We start from the raw sequence: 17,120 nt of genomic DNA, 5'->3' as shown, positions 1-17,120 counted from the left end.
TATATTTGATTTCCAAGATCCATTCAAGGCAACTTGGGTCTTCGCAAGCAAATAATTTCAGGGAAGAAACTCAGTTTAGTCAACTACTGGTGCATTCAGCACACCACTTGCTTGTGCTTGTCAGGGTGGCCGAGTGGTCTAAGGCGCCAGACTCAAGGACATGTGTCTTTCCAGCTGGCTTGGGTGTTCTGGTCTCCAAATGGAGGCGTGGGTTCAAATCCCACTCCTGACAGCTTCCGTTCTTACCTCTCTTGAATTGTTCCAGTGCTAGCTGACAGTGAATGACTGAAATATAAAAGCAGCAGAAGAAAGCAAGCAACTCAGTGCAATTTGTGAGTATTCTGCACTGTTAAAATGACAGGTTTTCATACTTTTTGGAATTTGTAGCTCAAGAAGTGACTCCTGTTTCATTTTCTATTCACCAACTCGATTTGCATTCTGCCCCTCACACCTCACAACAGAATAACAAACGGCTTCATGTGCCACAGCATTCCCCTGTAGATTCGGTTTGCACTATGAATTAGGTGACCCCGAATAAAATATTTTAGTGTTGGCTCAAATGTGAGGAATTTAATGAACCCTCAAAAAGGAATGCTTGCAGAAAATGCCAGCAATTCGAAGCGTGTAGGCAGCATGAACAGACCAATTCTGCAATTTCTTTTATCGCGGGCGGTGCTTTCCGAGTCGATGGCTCTGCATTAGAAATGAGAAGTGCTGAACTCTAAACACGTTCTTGCCATTACTGCTACTCCTGCTGCTACTCCTTCGTCCTCGAAAAAAGAAAAGACAGGCATGTTTTGAGTCTCAAAATGATCTTCTGGATCCTCAAGAAACATGTACATTTGATTGATTCCACAGTATTTTGGATGTACTGTACTTATAACTTCCATCGAAGAGAGACTTCATCAGTTGCATGAAATTGAAACTTTCGACTTTTTGTCTGGTATTGAAAATATGTTTAAAAAAAACCATGAACAATTTTCTAACAAACAACTCATGAACTGGGCAGGTTCTGGCGCAGCCTCTGTTCTGTGGGCGACAGCGGGACCAGGTCGTCTGCAAAGAGCAGGAACTCGATTTCCATAATTAATGCAGATCAGTAAATCAAGGGACAAAACAATTATTGCGCCCGGCTCCTCAATGGGCTTTGACGTGCTAATGCGTTGGTTTAACAGTCCGGGTGTGGCAAGCCTCTAATGTCTCCCGACTTCGGCAAGAGGCACCCACCTTTCATTGGAAGACAATGAACATTCTAGCCGTACATGTGAATATAGCATCAATACACAAAGGGATTGGGTGAGCTCCGATCACAAAAAAAAACTGCGAACCTGCACTACAGCGACCACAGTACAGTATGGAGACCAAGACCTTTTACGGGAAGAGACGGGGTGCTTCTGCCGCCCCAGCTTCCAAAGAGCGAAGGGTAAGCAAATACAGCAGACTTCATCTGAAATACGTGATTACAGCGTATATTACAAGGTATTATTGCCATTTTGAATTTTAAATTCAATTATTATTATTTCTTCGTAGCCTGTTCTTCAAGAAAACACCGCACGGGCGAAACGATCTACCACCAGGACAGTAAAAAAGAAAGCGGTAAGACGTAAAAAAAGAAAAGTTTATTTTGACTTCTGTTCCGCGACTGATGAATACTACTGTGTGACTTTATTTCTTACATGAATTATGTTATTTTGCCACAGGCCGTGGGTCTCTGCTCTCGGCCACTGGCCAGGGTGCCAACCTGTAGAAGCAGCACCTGTGAGGAGACATTTCGGCAGCAGCGGGAGCAGTACGATGCATTACTGGGGAGGACTGGGAGGCTAGAGACACTCCTGAAAGTGCAGAGGAAGGAGACAGTATGTTCCAGCAGTCAAACAGTTGAGCAGCTGTCTCCCGAAAAGTGCCTCTCCCCTCCGCGCAGGTTGCAATGCCTGGCGGAAGCTCTGCCCCCCGCAGAGCACACACCGCCTCAGGACACTCCATCCCGGCCTCTCCGTTCACCACCACATGGGAATTGGTTGATGCTGTCCCCGCCGTCTATCTCCCCCCAGGAAGCACAGCGGAAGTCACAGACGCCAGTGGGACGAATAATTCTCCCAGATGTCCAACTGCTACCCATCACTCAGGAGATGGAGGGAGGGTTGTACTTGCAGTGCATCGGCATAGACGGGAAAACAAGAGCCGACCGCTACGCCGCCCTCATGTTTCGAAATCTTGTGACTTTTGAAATTTACTGGGGGTGGACCACGTCTGTAAATTTCGATGGGTCCAGAGGCAAAAGTGCCTTGCCTTGCAATCTCCGGGAAACCATTAGTAGCATGGTGAATCGGAGATTCTCAACCCTTACTTTGTGCGACTGGAAAATAATTTGTGATCAGATCAACGAAATGCTTCGTAGAAGGAGGTGCTCTTTTCCTCTCGTCTAACAGTCTGTCCACAAACAAAACATTCCTGTTAGACAAGAGGAATGTAAAAAAACAATTACTTTTGTCAATGGAAACCTGTGTGTGTGTGTCTCTCTCTGCTGGATGTCCCTCTCACTCTCTGCTGAATGAATAAAAGCATTTTTATTAAAAACGCGTTTGCGTTTGTCTGGTATTTACTTTGGTCCCTTTTAACTGTTTTTCCCATCTACTTTTTTGCTTTGAGATGCCACTTTTAAAGGTGATATGTAAAATAATGTTTTTTATTATTGTTATAGAGAAACATGATCAGATTTTCCCTGGTTCAGAAAAAAAGATCTAAAGTGCTACATCTAACTTTCTTAATTCGATGTATTTAAAGCAGTGAACTACTGTAGATGTAACATAGCACTCAGAAATACAATCGAGAATAGTTTTGTGGTGTTTGTTTAGATGAAATGTTCCTAAAACGTATAATGTAACAAAATTAAAGACGATTAAAATCTGTAATCTTTCCACTTGTACTGTATGTCATCGGAAAGTTTCTGCTTTGTGTAAGGATGGTATCAAAAAGTAATCTTAAGTGGTGAGAAAGCTGTGCTCAATGTATTTAAGGGACTTAAAAGTAAAAGGAGATGCTTCATATTGCTTGACTAATTTTAAAAACTAAGTTATTAATGCAGACGCTCCCTCGGTGCCACGCCGGGTGTAAAGATCAAAATATACATTCGTCCCGGGCAGAGGCCGAAGAGCCCGGCTGGGGTGCGCGGGGACATATACAGTACAGTTTGCATACGGTAATATGTTTATGCTCCTAAATCAATCTCTTTTATGAGCATGTGAAAGGCATGGTGAATCGATTGTCATAAATTACTGTACTTTGCATGATTGGAAACAAATGCGTGATTGCGAAATGCTGTGGTGTTACTTTTACAAAGACGGTCAATGAAAAAATGAATGTGGACCAGGGCAATACTTTGAGTTAACACTTACAGCTTGTCCAAGGTCATTCATTATTAATACTATTAGTAATATCTTCGTTAAAGACTTTGATGGCCACAGCTCAAACACGAGAGGTTGAGCTTTATTAGCTCCACCTTGTGGAAATTCCGGATACTATTATTTTGCTTGCCGTATTATAGGAGAATTTACGGTAACTAGCGGTATTTACCGGTAACTCGCGGTAGACTGCATACAGCGCACCGGAAAATAATGCGGTATCGCCCTCGCATTTTGAATGGCTGCATCTGTATGTGTAGCAATCTCTCTCTCTCCTTCTCTTCCTGGTGATCTGAAGGGCAGGACTTTGTCCTCTTAGTGGCTCTTGATAAAATATTTACTGGGTTCAGTTAATGATTAACTCACCAGGGCTGAGTGCTGAGCTCTCAGAGGCCATCTCTCTCTTTCCTTCTCTTCCTGGTGATCTGAAGGGCCGGACTTTGTTCAATTCAATTCAATTCAAGGTGCTTTATTAGCATGACCGATGGGTACAATCAGTGTTGCCAAAGCAAATAAAAATAATAAAATTAACATAGAACAAAACAAAAATTAGAAGTAAAATAAAATCTACAGACATGTTACAGACATTTACAACAAAGACATATTATATAATATTGACATATACTGTAGGCGGCTGGAGCATTATTGGGAGACGGACTCACTGTTCCTCAGGCTGTGACAGGAGATCACATACTGGGCTGCCAGATCAACTGAGTTCCCTCCTCCCTCTCCCAGTAGGATTGGGACCTGTTGTGGTTTTGGCAGGTGTGGGAACTCTGGGATTAGATTTCTGAATTTCGGGAAGAATGTTTCTCTAATCCCAGAGTATCTGTCACAGTGCAGCAGGAAGTGCACCTCTGTCTCTATTTCTCCCTGCTGGCAGTGGGAGCACAGCCTGTCCTCTCTGGGCAGCCAGGTCTGCCTGTGTCACCCAGTTTCTATGGCCAGGTTGTGGTCACTGAGCCTGTACTTCGTCAGGGTCTGTTTCTGTTTGTTATTTTTTATTTTGGTCAAATATTCAGCTAGTGTGTATTGTCTGTTTAAGGTTCTGTAGCATTCCAGTTTATGTTCTGTTTGTGTGTGTGTGTCCCAGTGTGTGAGATATTGCTGTTTGATCTGTGCTGTGATGTGGTTGAGTCTGGGTTGTGGTGCTCTAACAGTGCTGTCCTGAGGCTGGTTAGTGTTGGTGTGGCTCAGGTCGGTGAGCCTCAAGACCAGCTGGCTCAGGGGGCTCTGTTTTGGGCTCAACTCTTGGCTCAGCAGGGCTTTGTGGTGGTAGGAATTTTGGTCACTGTTTTTTAGGTGAAGCCAATACTTTAATATTCTTTTCTGTGTGTTTATCAATAGTGGGTACTGGCCTAATTCGGCCCTGCACCCGTTGTTAGGAGTTTTTCTCTGCACACGGAGGATGATTCTACAGATCTCCATGTGCAGAGTTTCTGTGGGGTGTTTGTCCCATTGGGTGTTCTCTCAGTGGCCCTTGACAAAATAGTTGCTTGGTTCAGTTAATGATAAACTCTTCAGGGCAGAATGAAGACTTGAGCGCCACCTGATATGAACATTTCTGGTTTATCTAATCACTTAGGAATTTAAAAATACTTTTTTTATTTTTCATAAGAAAACTCTCTTGTTTGGGGTTCTGGAAAGTTGATCTCAAAGGATCCCTAAAGCACTTTACAGGCGGGGGCCCCACTTAATCCCATTGTCAAACAATCAAGATCTGTACTGACCAGCAGTCAGGACACTGGGGTCCACACCCCTACTCTCACACACAGTGTCCAGGGATCTGTACTGACCAGCAGTCAGGACTTTTTTTATATTTATACATACTGTGTGTGTCATTGTCGACACCCCTACTCTTACAGTGTCCTGTCTGTGTCTGTGGTTTGTAACCTTTCTTATGTTCAGACAGATAAGGGAGAGAAATGGACTCAGTGGCTCTTGATAAAATATTTACTGGGTTCAGTTAATGATTAACTCACCAGGGCAGAGTGCTGAGCTCTCAGACGCCATCTCTCTCTCTCCTTCTCTTCCTGGTGATCTGAAGGGCTGGACTTTGTCCTCTCAGTGGCCCTTGACAAAATAGTTACTTGGTTCAATTAATGATAACCTCTTCAGGGCAGAATGAAGACTTGAGCGCCACCTGATATGAACATTTCTGGCTTATCTAATCACTTAGGAATTTAAAAATACTTTTTTTATTTTTCATAAGAAAACTCTCTTGTTTGGGGTTCAGGAAAGTTTATCTCAAAGGATCCCCAAAGCACTTTAAAGGCGGGGACCCCCTTCATCCCACCTGCAAACAATTGAGGAGAGGGACTTTAGAGAGCACAGACTGAACCCTGACTAAACAACACCCCTGACCAGCAGTCAGGACACTGGGGTCCACACCCCTTCTCTCACACACAGTGTCCCAGGATCTGTACTGACCAGCAGTCAGGACACTGGGGTCCACACCCCTACTCTCTCACACAGTGTCCTGGATCTGTACTGACCAGCAGTCAGGACTTTTTTTATATTTATACATACTGTGTGTGTCATTGTCGACACCCCTACTCTTACAGTGTCCTGTCTGTGTCTGTGGTTTGTAACCTTTCTTATGTTCAGACAGATAAGTGAGAGAAATGGACTCAATACCCAGTCCCAGTTTACACTGGTTTACAATGTGGGACTTCTGCACTGACACGACCCCACATGTGTCTCCACAGGAGATGGGAGTCCTGTAACGTGTCTTTAGACAGAAACCCGCCAGAACAGACACATTAGAAGCGACCTGGAGGAGAGGTCAGAGCGGGGAGAGTCTCTGGACGAGTATAAAAACTGGGAACTTCGCTTTTTACAGCAACACTTTCTGATTAAAGTGTCCAGTTACTTCACTCTGAAGACAATTTAAAATAACAGTTAATATTTCCAGAAATGGAGTAGTCAGGTGATATCCTATGAAAGATTTGGTCTCCTGACTGTTACTCTCACTAATATAATACCATCTGTGATGTTATCAGTCACAGTTACTCCGACACCGGGTCTCATTACAGCTCATTACATTAATTACAGTTAATTGACTCTTTATCCTGAGTGTCTTTAGTCGTGAACAGAGGTCCGTCAAGTTTCTATTCGCTTTATCCAGTACAAGGTCGCGTCTTTCATACTAATGAAATGTAAAGAATGAAAACTAATTGAAATGAGCAATAAAACCTGGATTTACCAGAGAAAAGGGGGACCAGTCACAGAGGGCCAGTCTCAGCAGTCCGGTCACAGTAGTCCGGTCACAGCGGGCCATTCATGAAAGTACAGGCCGTTGCTCCATTCACTTTGTGGACACATTGTATGAATCTTGGCAAACACTCCCAGATAAGAACATGCCTCCCGAACTCAAGTAATGGATGAAGTTGTTCGTGCTGTAAATTCCATCAAGGCCAGTACAACACGCGCACAATTATTAAAGATTATTCTAAAAATTAAGCATAGGATGATAAGAGAGGCAGCCTTTTGCTACTACGCACCCAAACTGTGGAATAGTATTCCAAAAAATATTAGAGGGGCTGGCTCTGTGGATATTTGTAAACAACAGCTCAAAACCTATTTTTTTACTTTTGCTTTTACTTGATTTTTCATACATAATTTTAGTGCTATTTGTATTGTTTGTGCATGGTTCTTTTAATTTGCTATTGTTGCTTATTTTAAGTTATGAGCACTTTGAGTTGCAAACAATTGTATGAAAGGTGCTATATAAATAAAAAAATATTATTATGTGAGTATTATGTGAGTAGGCTGTGACGATTTTTAAATCTACTGTATGTGTTTATTTTTAAGTTTATTAACCCCAAAAAAGGTCTCTGAAAAAGGTTAAGAATCCCTGCAATAAATTATACAAATTACAATTTACAAGATTTATGCAATAAATAACACTAGAAGAGATAGATATGAGGTATTTGGCACCATCATTATATCCTGAGAATGTGAAGTAAACAACTACATTGTGTCAGACAGGAGCTAAGAGCAGATAAGAGACAGCATGTCTATACTATACTGACAGCTATACTGTAGATAAAGACTTGAGACAAGCCTTTCTCCGGTACTGAGTGAGTAGTCAGGCCTTGTCCTCACTGGTGGTTACAGAACATTGCATGGTCAGTTTCTCTGAAAGAGATAATCTTGTCTCTACACACCCCTCTGGTTGCCTGGATAAGGCCAAAGTAAACAGCCATTCTTATTAGGATGGTTTTGACCATCATGGCCTCAGAGATGTTCTTGATTTTGCCTGTAACAGAAGAGGAAAGGAATTCTAGATCGCACAAGCAACAGGAATATTATTAAAGTGTAGCTCGGGGTGAGGAGTTTCAGACTGTACTTAGACCTTGATCTAGCAGTGGTTTAGCACTGTGAAATATTTTGCAGGGCCTTTTCCATTCAGAGAAACAGACTGTTTTGTCTCAGCTAGTATCCTCCCTGAGTGCTGCTGTGAACGATGTGTTAAGGGACTTTTGGGAGTCAGGGCTCTGATGGGACTGAGCTGTTTCTATTTTCAATTTTTCTGTGTGTAGGGCAGTATGCTGCACTGGGTTAAAACAACTGCATCATGTCATGTTGTTGATATAGTATGTCTCCAGCTATAGATAAAGACTTGAGACACGCCATTCCCGGTACTGAGCAGTCAGGCTCTGTCCTCACTGGTATTTACAAAACACTGCATGGTCAGTTTCTGGGAATGAGATAATCTTGTCCATATGGCCAGGTTAACACCCCACTGGTTGACTGGATAAGGCCAAAGTAAACAGCTGTTATTGAAATACTGTATATTACTACAGGGCCTGTATCTATCGCCATTTAAAAAAACTTCAGCATCATAGTTTCTGAAGCTGGTTTAAAAAGCAGGTAAGTTTCCACACCAATGGGTGGACTTATATGACAGTTTACTACATTCAATATTACAGTACTACAGTAAAATGTACAGTCTATTCTATACAGGGATCTGTACGAACACCATCCCTGGCCATTAGACTGACCACAGCATCCAGATTCTACAGCTGAGATAACAGCACTAACTATTCCTCCATAGTGGGTTTTTATCACTTCAGTTAGCAGTGACCATGACAATAAGGCTGAGCTTCACCTCTGAAATTATTACAGTAGTACTGAGGTGTTAACTAATTTAATTAGCAGTCCAGGACAGCTTAAACTTTCACTTTATCCTGTCTGTCCGTTATTTCTAACGGCCCAGGTCTCAGCTCAGATAGCTTAGCTTACCCAGCACCTGAGACCCCAGAGTCTCCTTTCCATTACAGATGAGTCAGAGCGGTTCTCAGGTAAGACTCACTACAGCACCAACACCCACCTGAACAATCCAGTCACACTGAAAACCTGCAGGCATTAATATGTGGACCTACACAATTCACAGGAATAGGAGACTCACTTGCTGAAAGAAAACTCCATACTGTTATGCCACGGCCCCGGAGGACTCATCATTCCACCTCACATTCCAACACAGTTCCCAATTTGCCCATTTACCCCTGCCTACTTAATGCTTCTTCACACTCTCCCCTGGGCTCATATGAGGGTTTTTCCTGGTTAGAGCTACTTCTATTTTCACTACGACTTACTACTTGGTTTTTGGCTTCCTGACCCTGGTTTGTTCTGTGACTACGTCTCCTGGTTTTGGTTTTTTGTATGTTGGGTATCATTCTGGTTTCTACTCTCGGCTTCCTCATGGCTCCACATCTGGTTTTGTACTTTTGCACCAGCTTGTTTAATACGGCTTTCGGACCTCGGATTGTTATATCGACTACATCTCTGGAGATCGTTATGGTTTTCTGCATAGGGCCCTCTCTGCTATTTCGTAACAAGCAGTGGTTTAGAGGACGCACTGTGAAATTATTTGCAGGGCATTTTCCATTCTTAGCTAGGGTCCTCCCTACATCCTGCTGTTAACTGTGTGGTTATATCCTTGGTGCTACAGGAAAGGACCTTTCTGAGACGGCTTGGCTGTGTTTAGTCAGGGTCTTTAGGATGTCACGATATTAGTTCCCCCTCCTTAAGGGTGCTCCAGCCCTTTCACTCAAGACTTCATTCTGTGCACCTGTTTCCCCATTCCCAGCCCACCTTAAAAGCCAGGCGCTGACGCTCATCCGGGCTCTGCATCTGATTTCCGTATCGTGCGAGTCCGGGACCTGGAAGCGCCTGGTCCCGTTAAGGTTTTAACCTCTGTTCCCGTTCCTGTTCCCTGTCCGCCGGTTCTGACCCGGCCTTCGTGGTTTTAACTTCGTGTTTTGATGGATTTCCTGGTTTTGGACTTTCTCGTGTGTTTTGGATACTCTAAGGATTACTCTTTGGGATTGTTGCCTCGGCCACACCTCCCCCGTGCACCAGCGCACCTTGGACACGCCCCCTTGTCTTCAGCCCCGTATTCCTGCATGACGTTTCCCCAGTGTTTCCTCACTCCGTCGGACTGTGTCGTCCGCATAGGGTCCGGAAAGAACTGTTCGTTACATAGGAGTCAGGACTCTGACGGGAGTTAGCTGATTGCAATTGTAATTTAAGTATTTTTCTGTGTAAAGAAATGTACGCTACACAGGGTTAAAAAAATTACATCATGTCAGACAGGAGGTATGCTAGAGGTAACAGAAGAGACGAGACTGGCTGTTGGTGATACAGTATGTCTCCAGCTACAGATAAAGATTTGAGACACACCTTTCCCTGTATAGAGCAGTCAGACATTGCCCTCATTGGTGGTTATAGAGCACTGTGTGGTTGGTTTCTGAGAATAATGTAATCTTGTCTGTATGGACAGGATAAAGTCAAAGTAAACTGACATATTTTGTGTACTGCACATTTCTACGGGGCCTATCTCTATAGACATTTCCACAGTATCTCCAAACTTCCTCCTCACCACTGGGCAAGGGCGCTACACTAGTTTAACCCATCAATCCCAATCCAACAATATTTAGACAGGTTTATGAGCTGCACCTCAGACCCTTTAATATAACCAGATTATGTGAGTTGTCTCAATTGCAGGTGTTTTATGGAAACAATTCAATTAACATACAAAGTAGTCTAAAACCTGTTCTGATTAACTGTTTAGTGCTTATATTTCAAAGTTTTATATTAGAAAAATGTAGTAGTCTCTATAGGAAGTTTTCTTTCTTTGGGATTTCCGCGAATAGTTTATCAGTATGAAAAGTTGAAAGTGAAAGGAAGGATAGTTACTTACTCCCTGTTCTAGTCATGATAAAACTCGAAAGTGAAAGGAAATGTGTGTTTATAAAACTCCAGCGCGGTAATCCCCTTCACCACCTTACCGATTCGCACCACAGAGGAGGACCGGAGGATACAGGTGAGATGATCATTTGTTTCGATCAGTCACAATCTCAAACTCAGCACAGCCTTCGGACAAGGAGGTATCGTGTGGCGCAGATTGCTGGCATGTTAGATTTCTGCTTTAAATTAGTCTGAACTAATAATAGTTTTGAAACTAATAGAGAGAGCCCCCACTCTGGACCTGTTTCAAGTACAAGAAATGAGATTAGTTTGGAGTCTAGGCTTTTTTTGTTACTGACAGGAGGTTTAAACGTAACTATCGAAAACTCCAGGATAAAGGGCGCCGGACAGGATAGAGCTGTACAGCTTGTAACTGTCGCTTCCTCCTGTTCAGATACAGCTGTAGGAACGGTTTTAAACAGACTCGCATTATACAGAACGCTGAGTTCACCGCATTTAACAATATGCAGCGATCGAATGGATTAACCCAAGTGTCTCCAACCTACGGTATCTTTATCCGGCCCGAGAACAGAGGAAAGCGTCACCACTACATGCTTACGCGCAAGTGTTAAATTAAATAACCTTTACCTCAGGTTCACGTTTGTTGTGCTTGAGTTTTCTTGCATTGTTTTTTTACATCGAAATGTCAGCTAAGTGGAGAAACGTTGACGAAGAGTGCCGTATTTTTAATGAGAAAACTATTTCGTGATTGAAAGCGTTGTGCTTAATACGCAGAGAAACCGTCGCTGTTCTCAAGGAGTATAATATCCGAAGGCATTACGATACGAAGCACAGAAATACTCAGATGTGATTGGCAAAATGATTTCAGATAAAGTAGAAGCACTGAAGAAAAACTTAATTTATCAGCGTGAAATATTTAAAAAAGCGATCACAACAATCAGAATCCATTGTAAGGGCGAGTTTCAAAATAGCACGTCATAGCTAAGGCAGGGAAACCATTTACTGATGGGCAGCATATACAAAGAAAAAGTTGCTTTGCTCGAACAAATATACCTGTCATCTAATACAACTGCTCGTCGCACAGAAGACCCGGGAAAAAACGATTATTTTGCACTGTATTCATAATCTTTCATCAGCAGGCTTTGTGCGATAAAAAATTACAATTATCTGAAGTAATGGATAGTGACAGTGAATTTTATACGATAGTCCTCCCTTAATCATCGTCAGTTTAAAAACTTCCTATCTGAAATCGAAAGTGAATATCCGGACGTTCCGTACCACTGAGGGGTTCGCTGGATCAGCAAACCCAAGTGCTAGAGATTTAGTGAATTACGCACAGAATTCGATATTTTCATGACTCAAAGGACACGACCTATTCTATAATTTCAGATTTGTTTCAAATTCTATAATTTCAGATTTGTTTTCACTCGTAAAATCCTTCAGACAAAAATTCTTCAGACAATAATTCTTTTTGGACAAACAAGTGGCAGCAAACAATTTTGTTCAGTTCGCAACTTGTGAAAAGTACAGAAATGAATGTGCCGAACCTTTTCCGATCCCGTTCACTTTAAATGTGATTTCACATTTGAAGCAGAAATTTCAGGACCGTTTTCAAGATTTTAACAGTATCTCACAGAACATAAGATTGTTCAAGAACCCTTTTGCAAGTGAAGTTGAAGATCTTCAGCCTGAATTGCCGCTCGAAGTAATTGACTTTGCTGCGAATGACTTGAATAGGGATCTGTTTAAGGAAAATGATTTGTTAAACATAAATCACTGCCTGAAAGGTGTTTTAAGAACATTCCACGAGCAACTTTTCTAAAGTTTTCTGTCTTCTGCCTCCACATTTTGTGTGAACAAACATTTACAAAGATGAAACAGACATTCTGTCACTGAAGCAATTCCAAATATCGCATTAAATTTGCACACATGTATGTGAATATTTCTTCTAGATTTATTTGTTCATTTGAATATTACAATATAAGGGGTTTCATTTAATTTATTATAAGTGTAAATTGTGTTGTTTATTACGTATTCCTCCATCATAAAATACCTACCCTCCCTGTGTCTGGCCATCTGGCCTTTCTTCCGAAGAAAATGTGGCCCTCGAGGAAATTAAAATCTGATTAGGACTGAAAATCTTTTTTTCCAGTCAATCTTTTTTTCCAGTTAAACAGATTCAAGAAATGTTCTAATTTCATTTTCAAATACTTTGAAACAATACAGAATCCATAGAAGTGTCTCCTCCCACATTTACGTTAGAGAAATGGGTATCTGTTTGCTTTAAATTAGACATTTTATCATTTCTGATTTCTCCTCTTATCGGAGAAGCTACAGATATAAAAATATTTAACCTAACTGACTAACACAAATGCATTTTTTTGTGGTTAAAAGCAACATATAATATAGCTGATTTATTGTGCACACCAGATCATCGTTGTAGAACTGAGCTGTGGTCAGGACCAGAGGGGAACCGCACAGAAATTGAATCGTACTGACCGATTCCAGCACAAAGGTAAGCGAAGGAAATCACTCCTAATACCAATTGCAGATGACTTGGCTGCTGAAATTAGTCGCTATCTCTGCACTAAAATATATCCTCTGTTGCAACAAACACAAACAGCTGCTGCCGTCTAGAGGTTACTACACTAACCAAGTTAGTACAGTGCTAAGCAGATCGCAAGGGAAAGTTCTGAATGATGGAGAAACGCATTACTGAAATAATATCGTTAATATGAACTTAATTTAAACATTAGTGACTGTTAATATACTGTATTGAAATATAAAACTGAAATTGTATTCCAGTCTTGAAGCAAGTGTCATCATTTTGATCATTTGTGATAGATTTCTGGGAGACATACTGTGACGTAGATTAATATTCTATGGAGTGAAGTGAACTAAAATCTAGGCAAATACACCTTAATAAATGGGACTCCTATAATGTTTTTGCTTTCTTCTAGTTCTGCTTCTAATAGTCCCAGTAATCCTATGTTTGCCTTCATAGTATTTCATATACATAAATGTAGCTGTCAAAATCTCAACATTGAATAGTTTGGAAGCGCAGATAGAATAGATTAGTAACGATGGCACAAGTGCCCAGAAATGCAAAGGTGTTTATTGTGAGGATGCGTCTTTCGACCTTTTCGGCTCATGATTACAAGACAGGCCACTGTGTCAAGATCATTCAATTTCAACGAACTTTCAGATTTAGCACGTTCTGCTTAAGCTCCGGAGTACTTAATGAGGTACTATCAGGAGATCATCTCCAGCTCTGAGTTCAGATGCAACGAAAACTGCTGGGGACCAAAAAAAGCTGGGGACCAAATGAACTTGTGTTTCGTACGGTGCTGAGGGTTCAGCATCGTTGTTGTTCAAATTAGCAAGAACTGCCGGTGCTCTGAATCAGAGCTTTTCAATTAGTCTGTTCAGTGCGTTAATATGTCAGCCATAATTATTCATTTATCTGTCTTGTGTTAATATATAACTGAATGTTCTTGGCAATTTAATGTTAATTTGAATTTAAGAACGGCATTTATATTGAAATAAACCAGAGAAGGTAACTGCTTATGAGATACTCAATTGCATTTAATCACAAACGAACAAACGATAATAGCAGGTGCGTGTTAAGCTTGAACATGTATTATAGCAGTTTTTATTTCCATTGATAAATTATACTGATTCATACAGAGATCCTTCAGACAAATAAAGAAAACACATTGCTATTTCGGTGTTATAATAGGCATAAGCTACTTTTGTGTCTGCAATAATTTTAACGTAAGTGTTATGCAACTTCAGGGGCTGCATTTGTTGTAATGTTTGTTGTACAACTCATCTACATTAAGAGTTTTTAATTAAAATAATGGCGCGTAGTGCATTTTCCTTACAGCTGAGTGAAAACAAATGTTACACAAAGCATCATCTAATGTCCAACAGCGTTAGTCATTTTATTTTTTAAATAGAATTAACATCAATATGTGGATTTGATCTACAAAAACAAGTTACATTTACAGCTCTAAAAAGGAAAACTTAGAGCTCTGTAACAGATCTTTTCAGTTAATTGCTGTTCCTCTGATCTTGAAATTTTAAAACCACCTTTTCCTTGCCTTTCATGTGGTCTGTGTACTATTCCATTAACAGCACCGTCACTGAGGCATGTGCGGTCTTGCTCAACCTTGTTACCGACTGGATGGGCCTCCTGTTCGTCTCCAAATCTTTCCGCACATTTCAACACCATTATTGTTGGACCACAGCCACAGATATGAGAAAGGACACTGTTCCAAAGAATTGTCTTAGATTATCACTTTTAATAATATGTTTTTTTTTTCTTTAACTTACCCATACCTTTGCCTATACAGTACAACTTATTCTTTGCATCCCCAATATCCCTGCTTTCCCTGAGAAACACAAGTGAAGAGTCAAATCCCAAAGAAAAATACAACAAATCTATTCAATTAACTCCCAGATGTAACAGAACACATGTAAGAATTACACTCCATTTCAATTTGTATTTCCTTGATTTCAGTTCTCTTCCCTCCCCTGGTTATCTGAAAAATTAACTATCACATACAAAAGGGTTAGTGTTAGGTTAAACATGCATTATCTGTAGTACAGCTACTGATAAAGATAGATATTAAACTTCATTATTAACAGATTACACTTTTATTAATAAATACTTGTATTGATAAATAATTGTTGTGTCTGGAAAGCCCCTCAAGTATTGTAGGTAAATTTTACAATAAATGTCAAGCTAAAGATGCTAAGTTCATCATTTAGTGAAGGTATCATTTCCACTATGTTCAGGAAAGTTCTAATGGGATCCCGTGCTTAGTCCGCTACTGAGTTGCTTAAAACCTGTGAAGAGGTGGTTTAAATTAATCTACTACTACAATAATATGTAGAGGGCAGCAGTTGTTACTTTGGGTTCATTGTAATTCAGGACAGGTTCAGAATGGAGCTGTGGACAAATTTCAGCCATGTTCATTGCATTTGATCTTAAGTTTGCTCACTAGTTTTGCACAGGCTGAACTCCAGTTGGCTCGCTGCTTTGGGGTCGATACAATTGGTCCCTTGAGTTATGCCACCAGGAGAAATTATTTCCAGATTTGTGTTTCTTTTGTAAAACCCAAAGCACTGGAAACACATTTTGCTGAGATTAAGTTAAAAATAAGGATATTAAATTATCAAAACATTAAACAAGTGAGATCCCATGTAAGTAGATAAAGTCTCAAAACCATCCTGTTTTATTGTTAATTACGGTTAAACCAGTAAATCTGAGATACTGAAGTTTGGAAATATGCAGTACATACTACAATGTTGACAGATAAAATTGTATTATTCAAAGTTTAAGGCTGTTTTAAATGCACAGTGGAAACAAATGTAGTGAGACTGAAACAGAGCCCTTCCTGTAGTTGTGACAGTGTGTCCCTTACTATGAAAATTAAAACAAGCAGCTATGCAGTTGTTGGACATGTTAATATATCTTGTTGAATGGAGAGTGCAATTTTTATATTGAATTTCTCTGTGCAACTGTCTGGTGCTACAGCTGCCTGTCAGTTCCCAGGTGTGTGAGTCACTGTTCATATGACACCATACTACCCAAATTAATTAACATTCCTACATGGCAGAGTCACAGTGGAGCCTGTGTAACATATTTTCTTGAGAAGAGGAAGGTAAGCAGTCCTTTTCCTCACAGTGAGGATAGTTTTACATGGGTCAGCTCTGCTGTTATTATCAGGAAAAGACAGGTGTGGAAACATGCTCACAAGCGAGTCATGAACACGCAATGTATACACATTGGATAATATGAGCACATATCTTCTAGACAATTCCTGGAAATAATAAAAACATTAAGAAAGAAAGGCAAAACAAAATGTTAGATTATACATCTATTAGAGCAGAATGCAAATCAGGGAATGTTATATTAGTTTCAATTTAAGCTGTCAACCAGGCCTCAACTGTCTGTACTTACAAAATTAATACAGAATGTTTCAGGGGACATTATTCCATCTGGAAATGGCCTCTGGACATATGACAAACAGGAGTACTAAAAGGTTAAAATCACATAATATAGTAATAGTAAGGCCTCATTTGGTATACTGTGTACACTTTTGCTCACCACACTAAAACAACAACAACAACAACAACAATATATATATATATATTCCTGTTAGAATTAAGTCTGATAACTACCAGATACAGTTTGGGACTCAGGAGAATGTCCTACACTGACAGACTGAAGGACCAAAGCCTTTATGTCTCGAACAGAGAAGATCAAGGGGATTTGATAAAGTATTCAATATCCTCAAAGGTACTGACAAATTCATCACAATTAAATACAAATTAGAAGACACAAGTGAGGACTACATGGAAGTATATGTAAAGCTGAGAACAGGAAGCTGTGCATCAGATGGTTTTGGAGGGTTGCCTGAATCTTCAGTAAATCATGTACAGCACATGTGACTAAAGGTTAGGCACTGCTGTAAGCACTTTCCAGCACACGACCAA

The 17,120-nt window shown here is 40.6% G+C and overlaps 1 protein-coding gene and 1 non-coding gene across 4 annotated transcripts in view; both read left to right on the top strand.

Annotated features, from left to right (window-relative positions):
• The first annotated feature begins 119 nt into the window (after positions 1-119).
• trnal-caa (transfer RNA leucine (anticodon CAA)) lies at positions 120-232 on the top strand. The gene is made up of 2 exons: positions 120-157; positions 187-232. It is a non-coding gene; the product is annotated as a tRNA-Leu (tRNA).
• Positions 233-10,572: 10,340 nt separating this feature from the next.
• The window catches only part of LOC148664053 (guanylate-binding protein 5-like), a 32,329-nt gene continuing 25,781 nt past the window's right edge, over positions 10,573-17,120 (top strand). The window contains exons 1-2 of one of the 3 annotated variants that reach the window (XM_088631439.1): positions 10,573-10,731; positions 13,047-13,131. The gene's annotated coding sequence lies outside the window, so the exon portion shown is untranslated. Of the gene's footprint in view, positions 10,732-10,770; positions 10,796-10,831; positions 11,163-13,046; positions 13,132-17,120 lie in introns of those variants that run through there. The other 2 variants (XM_088631441.1, XM_088631440.1) reach the window with 2 other exon arrangements.

The sequence above is a fragment of the Lepisosteus platostomus genome, chromosome 5 (genome assembly GCF_059453375.1).
Source record: "Lepisosteus platostomus isolate fLepPlt1 chromosome 5, fLepPlt1.hap1, whole genome shotgun sequence".
Lineage (NCBI taxonomy): Eukaryota > Metazoa > Chordata > Actinopteri > Semionotiformes > Lepisosteidae > Lepisosteus > Lepisosteus platostomus.
This window is presented reverse-complemented; position numbering and strand designations above follow the sequence as displayed.